We start from the raw sequence: 26597 nt of genomic DNA on the forward strand, positions 1-26597 counted from the left end.
GCACACACCACCACGCTCAGCTAATTTTTTTAAAAAAATTGTGTGGAGGCAGGGTCTCGCTATGTTTTTCAGGGTGTTCTTGAACTCCTGGGCTCAAGTGACCCTCCTGCCTCAGCCTCCCAAAATGCTGGGATTACAGGCACGAGCCACTGCGCCTGGCCAGCTCCATTTTTAATAGTTGACTCTCTTCTTCTTGACATACTCTTTTTTTTAGGTAACTTTTATAAAGTTCCAAAATAATAACAGCTATTGGCATCCATCCTTTCTCTTTTAAAAAGGTGGGCAGGGGTGTAGGTTAGGGACCAACACAAACAGGTATGGACAGGTGGGCAGAGAGGGAGGGTTCAGCCAAGTCAGGTGAAGGCTGAGGGGGACATCCAGCGCCCAAGGAGTGAAGCCAGCATCTTGGCCTTGAAATACTAGCTGGTCAGTTCTTTCCCCAGGGAGGCCCCTCTGGCTCTTGGGTACCTCTGTCTGCTGGGGGTAAGGAAAGGAAGAAAAGTGATGTGTATTGAGCGCATTTGCTTCTCCTTTTCACTCTCCACATCATGTAATGGTCACAGAATCCTATTCATCCTCCTGAAGGACGCTTCTCATCAACCCCACATTCAGCACTCTACTGAGGACTTCATCACTATTTGCCTTCAAATCTCCAACTGCTCCCCACTCCTCCAGACCATCTTCTGGGGTCCTAGGGCTGGGGCCAGGGGAGGCTCTACCTATCTTTCCCAAGCTGAGAGTGGGGATGTAAACACTCAGTGGCTCTCAAGGGAAAAATGATTCCTTAGCCCCAGTCCCTCTGCAGCCTCAGGGCCCACCCCCACCACGCACCCAGCACCAAAGCCACATTGCATTTATCATCATTTCCTGAATAGGCCAGGCCCAGGCACAACTCAGTGCCATTATTCACAGTATTGCCTTTGTGCCTGGCTTTTTTTTTTTTTTTTCACCAGCCTTTAAGGTGTTATAACCGCATTTCTGCAAACAAGGTGCAATGAAAGTTGGGTCCCTGTGACCAGGGTTCAAGACAAACTTCATGATGACACAACGCATGTGTTAAGGAATATGCTTGACTAGGGGGAAGGGCAAACTTACCAAGCCAGGGCCTGCAAAATAAATGAAGGCAGAGGTCCCTGAACCCATCCATCTTCCCACAGCTGCTGGACCACATTGTGGGTCTATTTAGCAATGGAGGCCCCCACTGCACCTGTCATTCTTTTTTCACATCCTATAAGTAAAAACAAACTCAACAAGGCAGTCTGGTGCGAGGCAGTCTGGATTTGCCAGCTGTTTATAGAAGTGTTCTGAAAGTGCCAACTGCCTGACCCTTGGAGCCCACAGGACAGGAGAGACCTTCTTGTCAGGGAAAGAACCGCTAAGGCCATGGGCTAGGTTCAGATGCAGCTTCTCCAATAGAGAGGAGATAGGAATCCCCCATCCAGCCCAGGCAACCTAGGGAAAGCCCCTGGGGTCACTTTAGACAATTCTACTCCTTCCACCAAGTAGGCAAACTGAGGCTGGGAGCTTAAGGCAGGTGCGAAAGATCACATGCCCCGGAGGTGGTGGAGTCCAGATTGCAGATGAGGCTCTTCCTGCCATGCCTTATGTCACAATCGCCCTCGTTATCCAATCCAGGGTCCTCTGCAGCTGTGTGCAGGCCTCATTCTCTCATGGAGTGGCCCCACAGAGTCAGCCCACCCATAGGCATCTCATGTTTATGGGAGGTGAGGGTCCTGCTCTCCTGGGTTCTCCAGGATGACTGGAACCAAGAAGAAGTCTTGAGGATACAACACTACAGGTTCAATTGTGCTGCCTTATCACCCAAGATTTCTAGATGGCAGGGTCACTTTTTCTAAGTTTGGTTGCCCCATGTTTAGTGCCTCCCCAAAAAAAACCTGTGCATGCTCAAGTAAGTGCAGATATTATTAACATCTCATGTCCCTTTCCCAACACAGCGGAAACAGGGGCTCAACACAGATAATAGTGAAGTCCTATAGTGGGACGTGTGTGTGTGTGCATGTGTGTGTGTGTATGTGTGTATGTATCCCTATGTGGGGCTCTGGGTTGAAAAGCCTGGCAGGAGAGTTTAATAAACTGTTCTTACCTTTCACAGGATTTTGTGCAGTTTTGTGATAGCCAACTCATATGGGTCAAAGACTGCCATAAACTGTGGATCTCTAATAGATAGCAGATAGAATACATAGCAATTTGTACCCTAGACTTGCTGTGATGTCAAAGTTTCAGATAATTTAATATAGAGGAATTCCAAAAGCAGTTTAAACACACACACACCATCATAAAATGGTGTTAAACCTGTCCTTCCCTGGCCCAGGTCAGGACGTTTCAAGATGTATTTATATCCCTCACCTCTCCTCCTCCCCAGTCCTGGGCAGTCTTTTACTGCCCCTTTTGGTCATGGTACTAGCCTTGACCCTGATCAGAATCATTTAAAACAATGCTCCTAGCCCTGCCCCTAAGGATTCATGTGTCCACTGATTGGCCTCCATATGGAAGATACTCCTTGGTTTCTGTTGTTTGCTGGAATTATTTTGCTGTGTCTGAGAAGTTGTTGAAGGGACAGCTTCATGCATCTACAGGCTCTATCTCCTCTGCACAGCTGTGGCAATGTCAGCCCTCAAGGTAAATGCAGTGAACACCGTGGGAGAAATCTCCGGTTGGAGACAAGATGCTGTGAGATGAGGATGACATTCCAAATAGTGCAGCAGGCATTTGGAGATCCAGCCCAAGAAATTCCAGAGGGCATGCAAATTGCTGCCAGCTACAGTAGATGCTGGGACATGTGGACGGATGGTCTGAGGGTGGATGATTCCGGAGTCATTTCGGGAATGCACAATGACCCTCTCAGAAAGCAGTTGGCCAGAGGAAGGCCCAATGAGGATCCAAGAGTGACCTTGTGGTCCTCAACCTTACTGCCTTAGTAATGGATGGAAAACAATCTAAATATAAAGGCATTTCTTTTTCTCCACTGTGGTTGTCCTGCTCAACTTGCAAGTCCAGGGACAAGGCCTACTGTCTGGGATGTCAGAGAGCTAAGATTCCATTCTTTAATCATCCTTATTTTTAGTCATGGGGACAAGGGATTTGAATTACCATGGTATCATCTCCTTGGGCTAAAATGCATCTGCTACTAAGAATCTTCATGGAAACGTTAGATCTGATTTTTTTTTTCTTCCATAACCTCTATTGTTGGGGGCATAGGTATTCTCCAAAAACTACTGTTAAATAATCCAGATTTGCTAACCCATCTATAATCTTGTTCTGATTCCCTCTTTAGCTTCATCTTCTCCGTCATCATCATTACTCCCCAGATCACTTAAGTCCCCCTACTTGCACACCTACTACCTAGAGAATGCTGTTTTTAAAAGTCATCTTTCCCTTAATAGATAACTGCACAGAACAGCAAGGAGGCACTCAGGGAGGTGGGGCGTTATGCTCGTCATGGAATTTGGAGAGCAGGCTTGCGTTTGGGAATTCAGCAGTCAGCAAAGGTGCCGGTCCTTTTTTTGGAGACCTGTCAGTCCTCAGTTGAATATCAGAGTACACTCCTGACCTGCTGCAGTTTGCATTCAGTGATTTTGATCTTTCCAGCAGGGTGTGTTGCTATGGCGAGCTTCCCATTGGCTCAATGAGCCTCATTTGGAATCAGATGGGTAATTATGTCTTTTCTGGCTTCCCACCCTATTCTAATTAGCGTACTTTACCTAACCTGAGCCAGCAGCAACTGTCTCAAACTCTCTGCATCCCTTTCTACTTAATCTAAGAAGCTTGCTTGACTAGACAGTAAATATCAATGGCTAAAAGACTTAGAATTCCTCCTCCCCCTCTCTGTCCTCTCCCATCTTTCTTCTTCCTTGTCAACTTATGTGATAACAGTACCTTGATTTTTTTTTTTTTTTTTTTTTTTTTTTTTGAGATGGAGTTTCTCTCTTGTTGCCCATGCTGGAGTGCAATGGCATGATCTTGGCTCACCACAACCTCCACCTCCCAGGTTCAAGTGATTCTCTTGCCTCAGCCTCCCGAGTAGCTGGGATTACAGGCATACGCCACCACGCCTGGTTAATTTTATATTTTTAATAGAGATGGAGTTTCTCCATGTTAGTCAGGCTGGTCTCGAACTCCTGACCTCAGGTGATCCACCCACCTCAGCCTCCCAAAAGTGCTGGGACTACAGGCGTGAATCACCATGCCTGGCTAATACCTTGATTTTTAATCTTCCTTTTTATCTTTCCAGTTAGTGTCACACCTTTGAGTTCATCTGGGATAGGAGGGGAGAGGGGGTAGGTTGGAGGGCTAGTCTGAGTGCCCTCAAGATGAGAGCATTTCCGAGGCAGGGTCACCTGCTTAGACGGTTGCCCTGACCCCTTTCCTATGTGGGAAGAGAGGACAGAGCCCAGGCAAATCTTCCTTGCAGTGGAAATGACCGAGGTCTGGCTCTCAGGATGAGTAGCTTTGATGAAGGTCACTTGGAAGCTATTTGGCAGGTATGAGCTCAAAACCTTGCTTGCTCTCATCCTACACATCCCCATGAGTTCAACGCTTCTCAGAAAGTTTTAGTCACAGAACCTTCACTTGAAACGAAATTCAAGCAGAATTGCACTGGAGCAGATAGCAGCTGAGTGGCTGAGAGCCAGGGATGTGGGGGTGCCGGGAGTAGGCGTCCCCTCAGTCACCCCTTTCCCCACCTTCTGTCCCTGCAGTACCCCCACCAAACATCCCAAGAACCACTGCCCCCCAGACCACACAGCCTCCTTTAGCCAAAGGGCATTGTAAGCTGAGCCTTCCCTATCCCCCATTCCTCCTTTCTCCAACCAGAGAGGACAGATGCTCCCAAGTAAATGAGCTGAAATTCAAGTCAGAGACATTCCTAGGGGCTGTTTACTTGGTGTTCCATGCCTAATGGGTTCGGATGTGCCCTCTGGCTGAATCACGCCTCTGACAGTCCAGCAGACGCTGCCAAGAAGCAGGGTTGGCGTTGGGCAGCAGGGTCACCACCACAGACGTGTGGCATCTGATACCTCCCCACCTGCTTGACTCTTCCAGCATCTCTCCCTTCGACAGACAGATTCCTGGCTCCGTTGTTCGGGGTTTCCTCATGCCTTCTCATGCTTTCTGTACTGCGTCTGCACTGAGTCTGAGATCAGGCAAGCATCTCAAATTACAGAGCAGGGATTTGGGAGAGAAGAGAAGATACTGAAATGGTAATACCCAAGAAAGTCCTGCTTTTTAAAAAAATATATTGGGTAGTACTCGGCGAGCATCCAGCGGAGCAGGTAGTAGACTCCACATCCCTTTGTCCTTAATCTAAGAGGCTTGTTTGAGTAGGCAATCTACATCTTGACATCTCCTGGGAGCAGTGGTAGTGTGCCGGACCTGGAGCCAGAAGCCTGAATCTGCTTCCAGCTCAGCAGTGAACAGTTCCAGTGACCCTCAGCAAATGTCTTGACCCTTTAAACTTGGCCTATATTGTTAATAAAATAAAATGTCATTTCCAAGGCCTCTTCTAAGCTCTATCTTTGTGTTTAACAGGCCACTGATAGTTACTGCCTGGCAGTAAGTCCTCAGCCCCGTTCAGAGCAAAGGGGTCCAGGAGGCTCTTTCAATGAAGTTGTTCTGGAAAATGTCCTGCATGTTGAATGAAATCAGCCTTGTAACCCTGCTCAGGCCAAACGCAACCATACACTGGACCAAGGGAAGCCAGCCACCAGTCAGGTGACCCGTAGCTACTCTATCCAAAGTGGGCCCTCCTTATTGATGGTGACCAGACCTGAGATTCTCCGATGCCAAGAGGAGGATTGAAGTTCTTATAGAGAACATGCTGGAGCAACCCAGGAAGACAGGGTAATCTGAACAAGGACTGTCGTTGCTCCACTTCTTCAGGGCACCCCCACAGGCCAGTTCTGGGAGCACTGCGACCCAGCACTCAGTTTCCCATGTGGCCTTACGGTCAACACCCATCACCAGAGGAAGGTCAAGCCCATCTTGCCCTGGCAACCTAGTATCACCTAGAGGCGATGATTCCATTCTATTTTGCAGGGAGGTCATGATGTGTAAGAGGTAAGTCCTGGGTCTTAAATCAACTGGGATTGCAAATTGGGTGTTGGGCATTACTCCTTGTTTCTAATCTTACACATAAGATTAGCTCCACGTGGGTCAATGGAGCAAACATTTCTTCAAAATCATGAGCCTGAGTAGTTTATTACTAATAAGGTGACCTTGTAAAAGATGTGTGACCTTGTAAAAGATGCTTGACCTCTGTCTTAGTTTCCTCATCATCTGATAGGGACAATGTTGTTCAATCTACCTACCTCCTCGGGCTGCTGTAGAAAGAAATCAAATGGAATCATGTACATGAACATACTCAGTCATACAATGGACTAGATAAATAATTTTCCTTAAAACCCAGACAGTGAGGGGCATGAGACAGGACAGCATGGAACTAACAGCACTGGCTCTGGAATCAGACTTGACTGGGTTCAGATCATGGCTCTGCCAATTCCTACAAGAGTGACCTTGGACAAATTACTTAGCCTTTGTAGGTCTCAGTTTTCTCATCTGTAAAACAGCAATAATATAGCACTTACTTTATAGGGTTGTTAATTAAGTTAATGTATGTCAAGAGAAGTGCCTAGCATATAGTAAATGCTCCCAAATGTCTATTATTATAAAGAATGCCACATACCTCTGGCCAGAAGCACATTTTCTGGGCTCCCACAGCCCTCCTGTGCCCATAGAAGGGAAGCGTTTGCTGTGGACCTTGGCATTCTTGAAGGGATGCCTGATGGGTCCTCCTCCTCCAACAGAGGTGGTTCCTGGCCTCCTATTCCAGCACAGTTGACTGTGAGAGCACGTGCAACTTCCGCCTTCCCAAGAGCTTCCATTTCCTGCCCTAGAAAAGAAACGCATTCGCAATGACCTGTCCCACAAATGGTCACTTGGATTACCTCATTTGTGGTATCCTGGACAAAACCCCTGCTCCATGATTTCCTGGATGTACACCCTACTGCAGGGGGGCGTATGAGCCCACACACGCCACCAAATCAGCAAGAGAAGTCGAGGAAACAACCCTGGGCCTAAAGAGCTCCCTCAGGAAGGCATGGAGAATTATTTTTGCTTTAAATATCTCTAAAGAAGGTTTAGAAAAGAGACTCTCAGCCGGGCGCGGTGGCTCAAGCCTGTAATCCCAGCACTTTGGGAGGCCGAGACGGGCGGATCACGAGGTCAGGAGATCGAGACCATCCTGGCTAACACGGTGAAACCCCGTCTCTACTAAAAAATACAAAAAACTAGCCGGGCGAGGTGGCGGGCGCCTGTAGTCCCAGCTACTCGGGAGGCTGAGGCAGGAGAATGGCATAAACCTGGGAGGCGGAGCTTGCAGTGAGCTGAGATCCGGCCACTGCACTCCAGCCTGGGCGACAGAGCGAGACTCCGTCTCAAAAAAAAAAAAAAAGAGACTCTCCAGCTTTTCCTTTGCCTTTACGTTTTCTGGTTGGAAACATAGAAATTTCCTATCTTGAGTCCAGGATGAAGTGGATATTTTTTAAGGGAGTTTTGTTTCCAGAACACAGTCTGTTCTTCTCAGCGAAGCCCTTAATTGGAAACAGTTGTCACTGACCCCATTGGCATGCCCCGGGGTGGGGAGGGCATGCACCCAGCCTGCAGTGACTTTGCTCTGTCATTTCCAAGGAGGCAGCCTGAAGAACTGAGCCCCATGTGCCGGGGGCCTCGCTGGGCTGACCAGTCTGCGTGGTAAAGGGCCGGGACAGAGGGTGGTTTCAGCCATGCACACTCGGTTTTCTGCAGTGGTTCTAATTCAGGCTGTCCAGAGACGATCACTTGGATGACTCCTAGAAAGGTCCCCTCTGGAGCAGGAGAACAGGAGAGGAAGAGGGTGGCCATTGCACTTAGAGTGACTCTTCTGTGTTGGGTTAGCTGCTGGCTGGATTTCTGCCCTTGGCTGCAGCCTCTTGTAGATGACACATTCATACCCAGCCAGCATGACAGCCTTGGCTGCAGGTTTGGATTTCCTAACACCCAGATGTGAGCCGTGAGTGGCACACAGCAGTGACCCATTCCTAATATTTGCTCAGATGACACAAAAGTCTTTGTCCTTGAAGCCAATTGCAAGCCAAACCTTGGACTCTGTCACCCTGGCTTCCACAGATGCTTGCTTCATAAGTCCTAAGGTAAGAAATAGCACAGCTCCATCCTCCAGCCTTACCACGAACGGATGCCAATGTGCAAGCTCAGGAAGCTTCTGCATTAGGAAGAGGCTGCCGGAGCACTTGCAGTGAGTGACTCGGATCATGCAGGCCCTGTCAGATGACTTATGTCACTTTCCTCAAGGAGAAAATTACACTCTTAATACTTGGCTGAGGGGAGGAGGCATTCTTTGGGGAGATTAAAAAAAAAAAAATGTTTTGCAGATTTTACCTTTTTTAACCTCAAAAATATTTTTAAATTTAAGATGTTTTCTGAGGTAGAGAGTTTTAAATCTAAGATGTGAGGTGTGACACTGTAATTGTGAACTCCACCATCCAGCTAAGCTAAGGCCTATGGCGCATAATTCACTCTTTCCTTCAGCGAATATTTGAACAGTGTAAAACTAAAACAGCCCGTTAAGCAATGTGCAAGGTTCTCCCGCTGAAACACAGCCTGGAGTCATAAGACTTGGTCGCTGGGCTGCAGCAGTCAGAGTCCGATTAAGACATTCAGAGACCATAAAGATAGGACCCACTATGGAACCTCACCCCAAATTAAAGACAACACCAAATTGCATTTTTTTAAGCGTAAGGGAAGGAAATAAAGGATCTGATTTTTCCTAAGATGAATGTTTCAGTAGCAAATAATCTCCACTTCTCCCATCTTCTGCCCCCCCCCATTCCCATCCCTCCTCCCCGTCTCCACCACAATGCTCATCCACCAGAGGAAAGTGGGGGTGGGGGAGGGGTTGCACTTGAGTGACAGGTGTGAGGTTATGGCTCGAAAGTGAGAGCTTAACCCCAGGGGAGAGAGAGACTTCCTTTCACAGCAAAGTGGTCTAAAGTAGGCCAAGGCAGCTGGTTGGGAGAGGAATGAGAATTCTCAAGAGGTGATGAAACTGATGCCGTAATGTCAGAGTGGGGAAGACATAGCAGACTTTAACTCGGGAAGTTTCTGTGAAAGAACTGAGGCTGTTGGAGCCTATGAGAGAGTAATACTGGAGTGAAATCAAAAGAGTTGACGTGAAGGCCATGCAGAAAATTATCTTGATTCTTCCAGGACACTAAGGACAAAAGCAACAATTCAGTTTCCACAGAGAAATGTGTGTTCTTGGGGAACAGTGGAGGAAATCATTCAAGGAGAAACATTGGCTTTTAAAGTCACTAGACTCAAAGATGGGGTTGGGGTCATTCATGGAAGGGAACAGAAAACTAGAAAGGCTTGGAAATAACTTGGTGATATTTTTGGTTGATACAAGCTGAATTTTCTTTTTCTTTTTTTTGAGACCAAGTTTCATTCTGTTGCCCAGGCTAGAGTACAGTGGCACAACTTTGGCTCACTGCAACCTCCATCTCCCAGGTTCAATCAATTCTCCTGTCTCAGCCTCCCAAGTAGCTGGGACTACAGGCACGTACCACCAGGCCTGGCTAATTTTTTTTTTTTTTTTTTTGTATTTTTAGTAGAGAGAGGGTTTCACCATATTGGTCAGGCTGGTCTCGAACTCCTGACCTCAGGTGATCCATCCACCTCGGCCTCCCAAAGTGCTGGGATTATATGCGTGAGCCACCCCACCCAGTCTATACAAGCTGAACGTTCTAAACTCTAAATCCCACAGTCTTTGGTGGACTGCATCCTAGATTCACCTTCCCTTAGCTGTGTACCAAGAGGTTGGATGCAGTAGGCACCATGGGGAAGGAGCACTATAGGAGTCACAAAGCGGAAAGGCTGTGAATCCTAGGGTACCCTTTGGAAAAGCCATTGGGAGAGGGTGACCTACTACACAAGGGACAATGTAAAGTATCTGGAGGCTTCTGCTTGTGACTGCTCTGAGGCCAGGTTTTCACATAGCAGCTTTTACGTCTATTTGTTTTATGTATTTCTCTCTAATTAAGTTTCTTCAGCTGTTTAAAAAAAAAAAAAGTTCTCAAAGCAAAGTCCCTGGACCAACAACATCAGCATCACTGGGGATCTTAGAACCTGAACCAATGATGTGCCTGGCCCCGACCTACAGAAGCGGAATCTGTAGGGGCAGGGCCAGCAATCTGTATTTTAATAAGCCCTTCTTGGGATCTTGTTTGAGAACCACTTGTTTAGCAAAACGGCAGACCCATTGCGCTATCAGAGTCTTAAATATTTCACCTTTGTGCTATTTATGGGTCTGCTTTTGGCTTTAGTATTTAAACTGCCTTTGCAGAAATGAACAAGGTTTCTGTGCCGTAGAACTCAATGTTTCCGGGGTTATTACGCATATTACTGAATCCACAGTTTTAACCTTGGGGGTGAGGAGGAGGCACAGCAGGGCCAGCATGTAATTTGATCAGCTCAATCTGCCTTCTTTTTCTAGGTTAAGGGGAGTGCAAAACAGTACACAGACATGTGGGGAGGGGGGCTCCGGCTGCATTTGGCTCCTCATGAGCTGTCTGTCCGAGGCAACTGAGAAGTGTCCTTAAGACCTGCACCAGCTGGCTCTTGCCTTTGGAAACAAGTGCTCAGAGGCCGGCATGTGATATGCCAGCAGCAGCTAGGTTGCTCACATGGTTTCCATCTCCTTTTCCTGTCCAAATTCAATCATCTTGCATTTCCCTGAGCCTCCACCCTAACCCCAGGAAAAATGGGATTTCAGAGCCCTGGAGACTCCGTTATGCAGTTATCCCTTAGCCTCCCGGCTCCTTCCAGCCACACATTCTGACTAGCACTCTCCCTGACTGGATTCCAGACCTGCCAAGACATTCCAGGATAGAAGCGATTCCTTCCTGCTGGCTGCCTGGCTCAGGTTGTCAAGCCAGATATGTGAGGCCAAGCACAGGTATCTCTTAGAGAGGCCAAGAGACACGTGATCCCTGCAGCCTCTGGTGCAGAGGAGCAGGCAACCAGGGCTTGTGCAAACCTTGGAGACAGTAAGCAGCAGAAGACTGCATGTTATGTAAGCGCAGCTTGTGGGTTGCGCGCTGCTATTCACCTGTTGCTAATTAGTGCGCTGCCTGTCAGGACTCAGGCTAGGAAGACATCTTCCTCCGACGCATGCTCACCTCACTGTCAGAGTGAAGACATAATGATCCAGTCTAGAAGGGTTCTGTCCAACAGGAAAATTTATTGAACGATGTGGTATGTTAGGTGCTGAGGATACAAGATGAATAAACCAGGGTCCCTGCTCATAAGGAACTTGTGATCAAGAAGATGGACACAAACGAGTCAACAGTTGTGTACAATCCATGTGATACAGAAAGCAAAATTACCTTCGGTGTACAAAAATCCTGCAGTGCTTTGAAAGTTGAGTCAGGCTAACTCAGAGGTCCCTTCTAGAAGTGTGTTCTAGGCAGGGAGAACAGTAAGTGCAAAAGTTGGGGAGTGGGGTTGGGGTTCTCAAATCCTGAAATGGCAAAATTAAGCTAAGGTTCCCATGCCAGGTACAGAGTCAGGAGGGCTGCTTCCTCCGGACGGGGCCAGCAATAAGACTCAAAATGTGAGTAGGAGAACCCAAGGAGAAAGTAGGTAGGAACAGGTCAGGACATGGACAGAGAAGGGTGGGGAGAAACGGGGGGCAGGGAGATTGCTGGGATCATGAGCTAGCACTGAGGCTTGTCTTTGTGAGTCTCTGCAGAGGACGCTTAGGAGCAGGAGCCTAGCATAGAAGGCAGGGTCAGGGGCTGGGCACAGTAGCCCATGCCTGTAATCCCAGCACTTTGGGAGGCTGAGGCAGGTGGATCACAAGGTCGGGAGTTCGAGACCAACCTGGTCAATATGGTGAAACCCCATCTCTACTAAAAGTACAGAAATTAGCCAGGAGTGGTGGCATGCACCTGTAATCCCAGCTACTCGGGAGGCTGAGACAGGAGAATCGCTTGAACCTGGGAGGCAGAGGAGGTTGCAGTGAGCCGAGATCATGCCACCGCACTCCAGCTGGGCAATAGAGCAAGACTCTGTCTCAAGAAAAAAAAAAAGAAGGCAGGGTCAGAAGAGAGGCAGCTGGAGCCCAGAAACAGTTTAAATCCCCCCTCCACGGTTTTCTGTATCCGGGAAGGCACTAGCAGGAATGAGAGGGAGAATCCAGGAGTGGAGAACTGAAATCTGCCCATTTGTACACAAGGTAAAGTTTAAAAAAAAAAAACACCAGGGAGCAAAGAATATATAAGGGTCAAAAAGTTTACAAAGCAAAAAACAATCCCGTGGAGGTACGATTTGTTCTATTTCCCGACCTACAAAGAGATCTTCCCTCAAATGTCAGGCTCTGGCCCCAGCTCTCTTTTCCTCTCAATGTCTCTCTCATGGCCCCACCACCTGGACTTCAATGACCATGAACACCGTCAGTCTCCAGACCAGCCTCTGTCCCAGCAGACAAGTGTTTACTGGACACCTTCACCTTGAACCCCCATGAACACTGCAACCCCAACATGTCCAAATGTGAATACACCATCACCAGCCCTCCCTGCCATCCCCTCACCATTGGGCCCTGGCTCAGGGAATGGTACCTCAATTCATCTTAATGCCTGACCCAGAAATCCAAGGAGGCCTCTCTCTCACCTCCTCCTTCTAATCAAATTATTTCCTAAACCACTCTGGAACGTATTCACCTTGTATTAGTTTGCTATTGCTGCTGTAACAAACTGCCACAAACTTAGTGGATTAAAACAACACAAGTTTATTATCTTACAGTTCTGAAGGTCAAAACTCCTACAATCAAGAGGTTGGCAGGGCTGTGGTCCTTCTGAAGGCTTTAGAAAAGGATCTGCTTCCTTGCCTTTCCTAGCTTTCAAAGGCCACCTGCATTCCTTGGCTTGTGGCCCCTTCCTCCAGCTTCAAAGAAAACAGCAGAGCATTGTTGGGGTTCAAAAAATAACATCCCAAAATGAAGGTCTCAGAAGCAGCCTCAGAAGCAAAAGTCACAAGATTTGTAACCTCCTCAATTGCTCCTATAGATAACATCACTATTGTAAAACCTAAAATTGGTGTTTGAGGGTATCTTTCAGACTTTTCATTTTGACGAACGAGCTGGTGCCATCCAGAACAGTTAACCCATTATCAAGAAACTGTCTCAATTGGTCTTGTGACCCCCTACCCAGGAACTGACCCAGCACAAGAAGACAGTTTCAACCCTCTGTGATTTCCTTCCCAACTCAACCAATCAGCATACCCATTCCCTAGCTCTCTCTCCACCAAACTACCCTTAAAAAACCCTTGCCTTTGAGTTCTCAGGGAGGTGGATTTGAGAATTATCTTCCATCCTTTTGCTTGACTGACCCTGTGATTAGTGAACTCTTTCTTTGTTGCAACACCTGCTGTTCTCAGTGAATTGGCTTTTCTGGGCAGCAGGCAAGAAGAACCCATCAGGCAATTACATTAGCATTAGATCATAATCTTTTTGTCCAGTCATATTTCTACATGGCTGTCCATACTTTTCTGAATCTAAGCATAAACATGGACAATTTTCCCTGTATCTTTGGGTCTTCATTCTGAAGGCTCTTGTGTTATACACAGAGCCTTAAATAAATAAGCCTTAAACATGTTTATATGCCTTTTCTCCAAGTAATCTGCCATTTGTGAGTTGATTTTTCAGCAAACCTTCAGAGAGTAAAGGGGAAATTTTCCCTTGGCCCCTACAGTTTCAACAAAGTTCTCTCGTCTTCCATCTTTTAAGGATTCTTGTGATTACCTTGGGCCCACCCAGATAATCCAGGATAACTTCCTCATCTCAAGATCCTTAACTTAATCCAAGTACTTTTTGTCTTATAAAGTAACATTTGCACATGTTCCGGGGATTAGGAAATGAACCCCTTTAGGGGGGCCATTATTCTACCTACCACACATCACTTCCTACCCCAATAACACTGCCACCATCTCCTTCATTTGGAGTCACCAATACACTCTTAAATGCATAGAAGAATCACAAAGTATTTAATGAGGGGAAGAACAAAAGAGAGAGAAGAAGAAGGAGAAAATAAAGAGAAGGGGAGAGAGGAGAAGAAAGCCTCTTCCCACAGACTCCCTGAAGCAAAGGATGCCTTTCATTCCCAGTCTCTTACCTAGTTTCCTTGACCCCAGTATTTCCCCCTGCAAATCATTCTTGGCCTTGCTGTTTCCCTTTGCCCTTGTTATTTGCTCTGTCTATAATTTCAATCTCTATTTCCTAACAGTCACCCCCACTCTACCCCAACCCCTACACAGAGCACCCGGCTAAGTCCTGTTCCTTCAGGTCTCAGTTGAGATGCCCTTTCCCCAGGAAGCCTTCCCCAGCTCTCAGGTTTAGGTCTCCTGGGGTCTCCAGTGGGTGCCATTGTACCTTGCTCTTATCTGTCCTAGCGCTTATCTCATAAGTAATCTTATCTGTCCTAGCACTTATCTCATAAGTAATCATAAGATTATCTCAAAAGTAATCATCCATTCTCTTGTCTACCTTCTGCTCTGAGCTTTCAACACTTTGAGAACAAAGTATGAATCTTTTTCCATGTTTCCCCCCAAGCACATTGTAGGGCTCAATAAATATTTTCTGAATAAGATTTTTAAAAATAAAATAACACTTCTTTTCATTGAACCTCTTTGGAAGCCAGATCTGATCTAGTTGCTTATGTTCAATGCTAGCCCCAGGTCTTGCTCTTTATTGATGCTTATTGCCTATTGCTGGCTTGATCGGAGGGTATGGTGACAAAGTCAATAGATGCATTCCAGTGGGAAGGGAGGGGGCAGTAAACAGTTCAGGGCTTCTCAGTTGGTCCCAGATCAGGAAGGCAACTGAGGACACGTCCCTGGCAGACAGGCCTGGAAGATTTTCCAAAACTGGGATCCAGAAGAGAGGTTTCCCCTCTCAGGTCACATAGGCAAGGCTGGACTTTGCTGTCTGTAATTTCATCACTGGCCAGAGCAGGATTTCTGAAATGTAATAAGAATTCCAGGACAGCACACATGAGGCAGCAGCTGGCCGGCAGCCTTATGCTAGATGAAGGCTGGGTAGCAAGGCAGTTCCCCAGCAGGGACACATGCTAGGGCGGCCCACATTCCTTTCTGCTCCACCCGCCATAACCCACCTCCCCTTCTCCCTTCTCATCTGTATTTCTGAATGCCAGGCCCACTCAGGCCAGACATTTAAGAGACCACCACCAAACTTCTAGCACCTTCAACAGTTGTCAAGACTGATGAGAGAAAAAAAAAAAGACAAGAAGTGGCCGGGCGCGGTGGCTCAAGCCTGTAATCCCAGCACTGTGGGAGGCCGAGATGGGCGGATCACGAGGTCAGGAGATCGAGACCATCCTGGCTAACACGGTGAAACCCCGTCTCTACTAAAAAATACAAAAAACTAGCCGGGCGCGGTGGCGGGCGCCTGTAGTCCCAGCTACTCCGGAGGCTGAGGCAGGAGAATGGCGTGAACCCGGGAGGCGGAGCTTGCAGTGAGCTGAGATCCGGCCACTGCACTCCAGCCTGGGCGGCAGAGCGAGACTCCGTCTCAAAAAAAAAAAAAAAAAAAAAAAAAGACAAGAAAACAAATTGTTAGCAAATGACTCTTCCTCATCTGTTTTGACACATGAAGGATTGACAAAACCATACTTCGTCTCCTTCAGGAGTTAGTGTGGCCAATGCAAATCATATCAAAAGTACTCATTAATTTAGTTTCTGTAGACTAGAAGATAAACAAGTATCTTTCTCTTTCTTCCTCTCTTTTTACTTTAAAATAAATAAAATAAATATTATAGGACTTTCACAGTCAAAGTCAACTTTTCACTTTCTTTTCAAAAATTTCCTGGAAATTTTTGTTCTGGTTTCTTTTCACAGTTATATGATATTTACTTATTTGTTTTTCTCTCAGTGAACATTTAGGTTGTTCTGGGTTTTTTCTTCTTTCAAATAATTCTACAATATATTCTTCTGCATATCTTATGTACACATGGGAGAATCTCTTAAGTGGAATGATGGTTAAGTACTTCCACATCTTTACTAGATAAGTAATTACTAAATTACTATCCAAAATGGTTGCATCAATTTATACTCCCACCCACAATGTACATGTTGCTCTGTATCTTCTTGAATACTTTGGCAAATGGTTGTTTTTACCAGTCTTATAGATATAAAATGGTACCTTGCTTTGCTTTAATTTACATTTCCCTGACTACTACTGAGATTGGCATCTTTTCATATATTTATTGGCCTTTTAGATTTCATCTTCTGTGAATTACCTGTTCATATCTTTTGCCTAATTTCCTATTGAGACATTTACCTTTTTCTTATCAATCTACAGTTTGGATTGCATATAAATTTGTCTATATGATTTGAATCCTATAGAATGCATTTGATTCTGAATCATATACATTCTGAATAATAGTCCTTTTTTTTTTTTTTTTTTTTTGGTAGAGATGAGGTGTTGCTATTTGGCCCAGGCTGATCTCAAACTCCTGGCCTTAAGCAATCCTCCCACCTCAGCCTCCCAAAGCTCTAGGATTATGGTGTGAGCCACCAGTCTAGTACCCACTAGTACCCAGCCTGGATACTAGTCTTTTGTTGTTTATAGGCTATGTTCATTCAAGTCTTCCAAGAAGCAGAAATCAAAACAAAATTGGAAGTGCAAGACAATAATGGGGGGGTAACACCTGTGCAGGATAATGGGGAAAAGGGCAGGCATGGTTGGGGAGGGTTTTCAGACACCAATGCAGGTCTTTATGCCTGTGAAAGGGAAGAAGAGGAAAGAGAATTGGGTAGGAAAAGCCTCCATCTGCAGGGCACCTCTGAGAAATGGGGAGCCCCAGAAGAAAGTTTGCCTTTTAAAGAAGTCCCACATTGAGCAAGAATGAGCAAGTTCGAGACCAGCCTGGCCAACATGGTGAAATTCTGTCTCTACTAAAAATACAAAAATTAGCCGGGAGTGGTGGTGGGTGCTTGTAGTCCCAGCTACTCAGGAGGCTGAGGCAGGAGAATGGCGTGAACCTGGGAGGCGGAGCTTGCAGTGAGCCGAGATCGTGCCACTGCACTCCAGCCTGAGCAACAGAGGGCGACTCCATCTCAAAAAAAAAAAAAGAAAAGAAATTTATGACACGGAACCTTCATATCATAAATACATCTATCTATCTATTAAAGAATACCTAGGCCAACCACGGTGGTTCACATCTGTAATCACAGCACTTTGGGAGGCCAAGGCAGGCGGATCACTTGAGGCCAAAAGTTTGGGACCAGCCTGGGCAACATAGTGAGATCCTATCTTTACCAAAAAAAAAAAAAAAATTAGCCAGGTGTGGTGTCACCCACCTGTAGTCCCAGTTCCTCAGGAGCCTGAAGCAGGAGGATTGCTTGAGTCCAAGAGTTCAAGGCTGCAGTGAGCTATGATGGTGCCAACTGTACCCTAGCCTGGGTGACAGAGAGACACCTTGTCTCTAAAAAACCCTAAGAGCAAAAACAAAAACAAAAAGAATACCTAAACAAGCTTTATAATTTTCTTCATAAAGGTCATGTATATATTTCTGGTACCTTATAGCTTTTGTTTCTCTTACAGGTGTTAGCTTTAAATTTTTTTATTTTCTAACTGTGGTAGGTACCTTAAAATGCAAATTAATTTTTGTATAATGACTTCTATCTAGTAACTTTGATGTGTTCTCCTATAAATTTTATGAGGCTCTCTTTTACACATCTCTGGAAAGTTTGGATACTTAGGTACCAGAGCAAAAGTCATCAGCAAGCACATCCCCTTGGTGACCAAAGCAGTCCAAGCAAAGGACTAACTTGTAAACTCCCTTGGCTAAACTGCTGCAGCTTGTTCCTAAAGCTTACTATCCTATTGACATATGCAACAGCAACGCCCCCTTCTGGAGACCTGCCAGCAAGACAGAACTCTCCAGGGAGAAAGCCCTCGTGCTTGTTTAGATCAAAGATCCAGACCAAGTGGCCTAGCTTGAGGTCAGCCTTGCTGTTACAAAACAGAATGATCCCCAGGCAAAGGACTCAGAGCCAGCTGGGTTAGATGAGGGGCTGCCTGGGTGACCTGATTAGAGGATGGTGTTTCTTGATTGGCCACATCCACTCTGTCCTTCCACTCCTCCGACTTGAAAAGGCCTTAGGGACATCAGAAAGCAGGCCAGAAGGAGGAGGCAGTACTGCATGGAGAAAGAGTTACCGTGAAGCCCGCTGAACACCCCTATTCAGCCCGCAAGCTGTTCCCCAGCTAGGCTTCCACCCAAAGCTTCCATCTGGCTTGATTGCTGGGGGCAGTTGGCAGCTTCAAGAGACCTGTGAGGCCAGGAAGATGCATTCCATAGCTGTTGGCTTTGAGATCATCCGATATGATGCTAGAGAAAGACAGAGAGAGGAGGATGAAGAGCTGATGCCCATTTGTTGGGCACTGGCATCTCATTGGACCCCAGCTGTCTCCGTGCAATGGCCCAGAGGCAAGGTGACTTTTCTAGAGATCCCATTTCCCCTTAGAGAAAGGCCATTTCTCCATTGCCTACTTGGGTGTATAGGATAATGGCCTGATGTGAAGGGCTAGGTTTTATTTCCATGTCTATCAAAGCTGAAAGCCAGTGGGGCAGAGTAAAAAGTAAATGAACCTCAGACAGACCTGAGTTCAAATCCCTGTGTGAACTCAGGCAGGGTGTAATCACCTCTTCTGAACTTTTATTTCATCCTCTGTCTAAGGGAGAAGAAAATACCTTCTTTGTACGGTTGTTGAGATGATTAAATTGAAATTAAATCATGTACATCGCAGCAGAGTGGCTGCCTGATAAAGCCGTTTTTAATCCTTAGAAGGATAATCACTGAGTCACCTCTCTAATGGATGTGGCATACTTGCCAATCTCAACCTTTTCCCAGTGAACTAAGAAATGTGAGTTCTCCTGAAATGAGAGGCAGCCACTAAGCCCTGTGTTGTGTGCTCAGGATGGGGTTTATGTATATGTGGTAACTCATTCTATTCTTATGACCACCCTGTGAGGTGGATAGAATGGATATTATAGCCATGCTGCAAATGAAGAGACTGAGGTTCAGAAAAGCACCGTCATGTCTTGAAGTCACGAGCAGGATATCGAGAGCAGAGATAATAAGCTGTGTGCGTCCTTTCCAGAAGCCTTTGCTGTGCTGCCCAGGTCATTACCCTTCTCCTGCCTTGACAATCTAGTCCTAGACCTCAGGTAATCCCATAGGTTTTTTGTGTGTGTTTTTTGTTTGTTTGTTTGTTTGAGATGGAGTCTTGCTCTGTTGCCCAGGCTGGAGTGCAGTGGTGCAATCTTGGCTCACTGCAACCTCTGCCTCCCAGGTTCAAGCGATTCTCCTGCCTCAGCCTCCTGAGTAGCTGGGATTACAAGCGCCCACCACCACGCCCAGCAAATTTTTGTATTTTTACTAGAGACGGGGTTTCACCATGTTGGCCAGGCTGGTCTCGAACTCCTGACCTCAAATGATCCACCCGCCTCAGGATTACAGGGCGGGTGGGATTACAGGAGTGAGTACTGGGATTACAGGAGTGAGTCACCGCACCCGGCTTTTTGTTTTGTTTTATTCTGTTTTTAGAGACAGAGTCTCACTCTCTGTCTGGAGAGACAGAGTACAGCGACACAGTCATGTCTCACTATGTTGCCCAGGCTGGTCTCTAACTCGCGGCCTCAAGCAATCCTCCTGCCTCAGCCTTCCAAAGCACAGACATGACAGGCATCACTGTGCCCTGCCTTAACCCCCCAGTTTTTAACTTAGCTCTGGGGCAATCCTGATCTCTCTTTTTCAGAGGATAAATTAATTATTTCAATTGCCAGGAGCAACAGTTCATTGACCTACATGACCCTTCCCGGCTCTAGTGTTAACAAGAATTGACTGAAAAGCTATGGTTTTTTCTATTCTCGCTTTTCCTAGGAACTGCCATTCTGTGTAATGTCCATGAGCTGGAAAGTACAATCAAATAACATTAAAGAGGCAAGAAAGGCTCATGGGAAGAAAAAAAGGGCAAAAGAAGCATTTTTATAGGAATCAGCAAATCAATCTTTAAACAAAAAATGATTGCTCTTATTATATACTGTCTTTACTACAATGATCTGTGCAGCCGCTGGTCCCTTCATTCATTTGTAAGGTTCTGGAGGGAAAAGGTCTGTGTCTGTGTTTAATCTTGTTGTTGTTGTTGTTGTTGTTGTTGTTTTGAGATGGAGTCTCAGTCTGTCTCCCAGGCTAGAGGTGCAATGGCATGATCTCGGCTCACTGCAAGCTCCGCCTCCCGGGTTCACGCCATTCTCTCACCTCAGCTTCCCGAGTAGCTGGGACTACAGGTGCCTGCCACCACGCCTGGCTAATTTTTTGTACTTTTAGTAGAGACAGGGTTTCACTGTGTTAACCAGGATGGTCTCGATCTCCTGACCTCGTGATCCAGTCGCCTCAGCCTCCCAAAGTGCTGGGATTACAGTCATGAGCCACCACGCCTGGTCCTGTGTTTAATCTTCTGCTACACCCGGCCTGGTCTCTAGCATGTACACAGGTGACCCAAGTGACCCATAGAAGGAAGGAATCCGTGGCCCATCCTCCAGAAATGCCTTCAACTCTGGCTTTCAGTTATGTCTGACATTCTCACTATGAGAGTTTCCGTCTCTTGGAGGCTGTTCCCTTCCACCAGGTTAACCAGATCCCACCCAGAGCGGAGCAGGACACCATGGGGAGAGGCCGTGGAAGAAGAAAGTCAAGGGAAAAGCTGACACATAGGACACGGTCAATCCTGTGAGGGACCCAAATGAGAATATGTGCTAGGACATGGAGCATGGTTGCAGCACCCATAGGAAGGAAGAAAAATCCCTGAGAAGACAGACATTGCTCACACCATCATTCTGGCAGGACTAGTTTGGTTCCATGCTGCAACCTGGGCTGCAAGGTTGAGCAGCTCCGGGTAGTTCCTGTGTGAATTGAGATGATGGCCTTGGTCTCATTGAGATGATGGACTACTACAGACCTCTGGGGAGCCCAGAGTACTCTTCAGAGCAGGAGATGCCCAGAGCCTCATTCCACCAAGGCAGGTCAAGAGGCTACTGATGTATTATTTCCCATTTGTTTCGCTTACTGTTTTGATCATTGACTTACTTAGTCATTCATTCATTAACATACTTATCCCTGTTTTGTTACAAAATGGATTTAAGGTGAAACTAATTTATCCAGAGCCTCCCAAAGTGCTGGCATTACGGGTGTGAGCCACTGCGCCTGGCCTAGAAGATATAATATTTTTTAAAGTTAACTCATATCTATCCTCAATTGCATTCAATAATTTAATTCAACAAATAATTTTTAAATGCCTAACTCTATAAACAGTGAGACATCAGTGAAAAGACAAAGATGGACCCCACCTGAATGTACCTTATAGTCTAGCTATGGACAAGTAACAGACAATTTCAATATAATTGCACATCAGTTACTTCATAATTCTAGTTTTGTTTTTGTTTTTGTTTTTGTTTTTTTTGAGTCAGAGTCTTGCTCTGTAGCCCAGGCTGGAGTGCAGTGGTATGATTTTGGCTTACTGCAATCTTCACCTTACAGTCTGAAGCCATCCTCCCACTTCAGCCTCCCAAATAGCTGGGACTATAGGCACACATCACCACATCTGGCTAATTTTTTAAAAATATGTTGGTAGAGACAGGGCCTCACTATGTTGTCCAGGGTGGCCTCAAACTCCTGGAATTAAGTGATCCTCCCATCTCAGCCTTCCAAAGTGCTAGGATTACAAGCATGAGCCACTGTGCCTGGCAAATCTTACTATCAGTCAGTCCCTAACTACTGCAACAATTAGTGTTCATAGCCATTTATATTTTATAGACTCTAATGACATCTCACTAATTGTCATACCATTCCTCAACAACCAAAAGTTGTTCTCCAGAGCAAGGCTGGTGCAATGGCAGCCCTCTGGCCCCACCCCCAGCCTTTGCTGCCCAACAGCCTGCTGCTACCACCCAGGCAGTGGCCTTCAGTGAGCTCTCCCCTTAAAATGAAAGAACTTACATACAAACATATGAGAATGGATGTTACAGCAATCAGTAGACAATTTTTAATGCAGCTTGCCAACTACAAGCAAGCATGGGGAAGTAGCTAAATTTGTGGAGACCCATTCTCAAACAAGGTCTAGTTATGTTTAGCTCAGCTCATCCAGCTTCCTTCAGAATTCAATTGAACAAACTGCCCCCAGGGACTGACTAGGATTCATGGGATATCTGTGCCTCAGGACACCCACGGGAGCCAGGCTTTCTCTAGTCCAGGATCCTCTGTGCTGGCTCCAGGTGAGAGTCCCTTGTTTCACCTGCTTCCACCCCATGTGCAAGCCAGGGTTTCTTCTTGCTTGAGGAGACGCTGGTGATTCAGGTCCTTCCTGGGTTTACGCAGAAAGAGAGCCTGGTTCTCCTGACCTTCTAAGCTATGTGAAAAAAATACTGAACTCAAGCCATCAGATGTTTTACAGTCCTATTTAGAGGACTATGGGAAATTCATTTGACTTCTAAGAGCCAGAGTTTTCTTCCTAGGGAAATAAAGATTCTGCTAGCAGCCCTGCTTTTCTCCCTGGCTGGCTGCAAGGCTCAGAGCCTTGTGAAGTGTACAGCCCTGTGTGGAGAGAGGGAGGGATTCATGCTCACACACTCATCTTCTGCTGGGATGCCTAGTTCCCCTGGCTGTGTGTTCACCTGCATCCTAGAGGCTCCACTGTGGTCAGGATCAGCTCTAAGTCAGGATACTTATAGTTATATGAGTTAAAATTACATAAGTTTAAGCTGGTCTCGAACTCCTGACCTCAGGTGATCCACCCACCTCAGCCTCCCAAAGTGTGGGGATTACAGGCAGGAGCCACAGCACCCAGCCCTAGATGTTTTAAATGGAATATTTAGTGTCCCAAACCTAGATTACAATCTGAAGAAGAGTAGAAACAGACCTCTGTATAAACCAACATAAAACTGAAGCCAATCTCAGGTGCTGGGTCAGGGTTGAAATCTCGTGCTCTCCCAGCTGTGAGCGATGTTTGAGATAGTCCAGGTTAATCCCCGCCTTTTAGAGATGAAGAAAGGGAAGCCTGGCCACTGGCTCCACATCACCCCTAAAAGTAATTGTCAGGCCTCTGCGCCCAAGCCAAGCCATTGCATCCCCTGTGACTTGCACGTATAGGCCCAGCTGCCCTGAAGTAACTGAAGAATCACAAAAGAAGTGCAAATGCCCTGCCTCGCCTTAACCATTGACATTCCACCACAAAAGAAGTGAAAATGGCCGGTCCTTGCCTTCAGCGATGATATTATCTTGTGAAATTCCTTTTCCTGGCTCATCCTGGCTCAAAATCTCCCCCACTGAGCACCTTGTGACCCCCCACTCCTGCCCGCCAGAGAACAACCCCCCTTTGACTGTAATTTTCCTTTACCTACCCAAATCCTATAAAACGGCCCCACCCTTACCTCTCTTCGATGACTCTCTTTTCGGACTCAGCCCGCCTGCACCCAGGTGAAATAAATAGCCATGGTGCTCACACAAAGCCTGTTTGGTGGTCTCTTCACACAGACACGAATGACAGTAATAATAAACCAGGGCGCAGGAACCACATTCCTCATCTCCCCAAGTCAGAAGCTGAGGGTAATGGCTGATATTTGTTTTTTTTGTTTGTTTCTTGAGCTTTAAACTTTTTCTGAGTGTGTTTGGATTTTGTATATAAGTTATACTTATAAATATCCTGACGTAGATTCTTTCCTTCACAAAAACAGAGAACAGCTAAGATCATCCAGCGAGTAAAAGACAGAGGCTGAGTTGGTGCACAGTGTGAGGGTTATAGCAAGAATTGGGGAAAAAAAAGATGGATTTTTTTTTTTTTTTTTTTTTTGAGACGGAATCTCGCTCTGCCACCCAGGCTGGAGTGCAGTGGCCGGATCTCAGCTCACTGCAAGCTCCGCCTCCCGGGTTCACGCCATTCTCCTGCCTCAGCCTCCCGAGTAGCTGGGACTACAGGCGCCCGCCACCTCGCCCGGCTAGTTTTTTTGTAGTTTTTTAGTAGAGACGGGGTTTCACAGTGTCAGCCAGGATGGTCTCGATCTCCTGACCTCGTGATCCGCCCGTCTCGGCCTCCCAAAGTGCTGGGATTACAGGCTTGAGCCACCGCGCCCGGCCGGATTTTTTTTTTTAACTTCCTTGAAAATAGTGGTAGGATACACAATATTGAAGGAGAAGAACAAAGTTAGAGGACCTACAGTATTTGACTTCAGTACTTACTATAAAGTTACAGCAACCAAGACAGTGTGGTATTGGCAAAACAATAAACAAAGAGCCGGGCACGGTGGCTCACGCCTGTAATCCCAGCACTTTGGGAGGCCAAGACAGGCAGATCACTTGAGGCCAGCAGTTTGAGACCAGCCTGGCCAACATGGTAAAACCCCATCTCTACTAAAAATACAAAAATTAGCTGGGCGTGGTGACACACACCTGTAACCCCAGCTACTCAGGAGGCTGAGGCAGGAGAATTGCTTGAACCCAGGAGGCGGAGATTGGGCCACTGCACTCCAGCCTGGGTGACAGAGCGAGACTCCATCTCAAAAAAAAAAAAGAATAAAGAGATCAATGAAACAGAATAGAGATCCCAGAAACAGACCCATATAAATATATAAATATAGTCAATTGATCTTTGACCAAAAAAACAAAGGTAATACAATGGGGAAAAGATAATCTTTTCAAAAAATGGTACTGGGACAACAGGACATTTACATTCAAACAAATGAATGAAGATATAGCTCTTATACCCTTCACAAAAAATTAACTCTAAATAGATCACAGATCTAAATGTAAAACACAAAATGATAAGACTCTTAGAAGATAACATAGGAGAAAATCTAGATGACCTTGGCTTTAGTGGTGACTTTTTGTTTTGCTTTGGTTTATTTATTTATTTATTTGAGACAAGATCTCTGCGGCCCAGGCTAGAGTGCAGTGGCACTACCACAGCTTACTGTAGCCTTGACCTCCCAGGCTCAAGTGATCCTCCCACCTCAGCTTCCTGTGTAGCTGTTAACTACAGGCACATGCCACTATGCCTGGCTAATTTTTCTGAAATTATTTGTAGAGATAGAGTCTCTCTATGTTGCCAGGCTATCTTGAACTCCTGGGCTCAAGTGATCCTCCCATCTTGGCCTTCCAAACTGCTGGGATTACAAGTGTGAGTCACTGCACCCAGCCAGGTTATGACTTTTTTGACATGACACCAAAGGTGTGATCTGTGAAAGAAAAAATTGATAAGCTAGACTTCATTAAAATTAGAAACTTCTGCTCTGTAAAAAATACTTATGATAATGTAAAGAGAAGCCACACACTGGGAGAAAACATTTGCCAAAGATGTATTTGATATGGGACTATTATCCAAAAACGTAAATAAAACTCTTGAACCTCAACAGTAAGGAAACAAGCAACCAATTAAAAATGGGCCAAGACCTTAAGAGACACTTCACCACAAAAGATATACGGGTGACAAATAAGCATATTAAAGATGCCCCACAATGTATGTCATCAGGAAAATGCAAATTAAATCAACAATGAGATACCACCTACACACCTTTTAGAACAGTGAAAATCCAGAACACTGATGTAAGGTACCTTGATGTGCTTTGGTCAAGGAATAGGCCGAGGCGGGTATCCAGGCCTGTGTGAGTCAGCAAGTTTGGCACGCAGGCGCACACCTCCACTTGTTATATAACCTGTTTGTGTAAGTTCATACTTGACTTGGAGCCACAGTTGTCTGTAAAAGGTATAACTGCCCTGTTAACACTGTGCACCAGAGACATGGCTCTTGGACTCGGCACGCCTCAGCATGGCTTGACATGGTGGGCGCACAGGTGCCCAGAGAAAGAAAGAGTGAGTCAGAGCTGTCCGTCTTTGCAGATGGACAGAAGGAGCCAGGACATAGCTCAGCTCACTCGTGCCCAGAGAGAGAAAGAGTTAAGCTGCTCACCCTGAAGGCAAGGGAGAGCCGGCTACGCAGCTGTGTGTGGGAGCCGCCAGACTAAGCAGCCGAGACAGGGCGGGCAGTGTGAGAGAAAGCTGTTGATGAGAGCTGCTGCTGAATAAAATCATCTTTCACCTGCCTACAGCCCCCCGAGTGCTCTTTCTGCTCATCCAGCCACTCCCTTCGGATTCAGCGTAATATTTGGCCTAGTCGTGAACCTGACAACTGACAACATCACATGCTGGCAAGGATGTGGAGCAAAAGGAACCCTCATTCATTGCTAATAGGAATGCAAAGTGGTATGGTCACTTTAAGGATAGATTGGCAATTTCTTACAAAACTAAACATATGGTTACCATACAATGTAGTAATCATACTCTTTGGTTTTAACCCAAAGAAGTAAAAAATTTATGTCCACACAAAAACCTGCACATGGATGTTTATAGCAGCTTTATTCAAAATTGCCAAAACTTAGAAGCAACCAAGATGTCCT

General features: G+C 46.1%; 1 long non-coding RNA gene across 1 annotated transcript; it reads right to left on the minus strand.

Moving 5' to 3' along the window:
- Positions 1-17451: 17451 nt before the first annotated feature.
- LOC105464869 (uncharacterized) lies at positions 17452-26280 on the minus strand. Its single transcript, XR_977099.2, has 3 exons — positions 25715-26280; positions 18308-18479; positions 17452-17544 (listed from the first exon to the last, which is right to left on the minus strand). It is a non-coding gene; the product is annotated as an uncharacterized lncRNA (long non-coding RNA).
- Between the last annotated feature and the right edge of the window lie 317 nt (positions 26281-26597).

Source organism: Macaca nemestrina, chromosome 13, assembly GCF_043159975.1.
Source record: "Macaca nemestrina isolate mMacNem1 chromosome 13, mMacNem.hap1, whole genome shotgun sequence".
Lineage (NCBI taxonomy): Eukaryota > Metazoa > Chordata > Mammalia > Primates > Cercopithecidae > Macaca > Macaca nemestrina.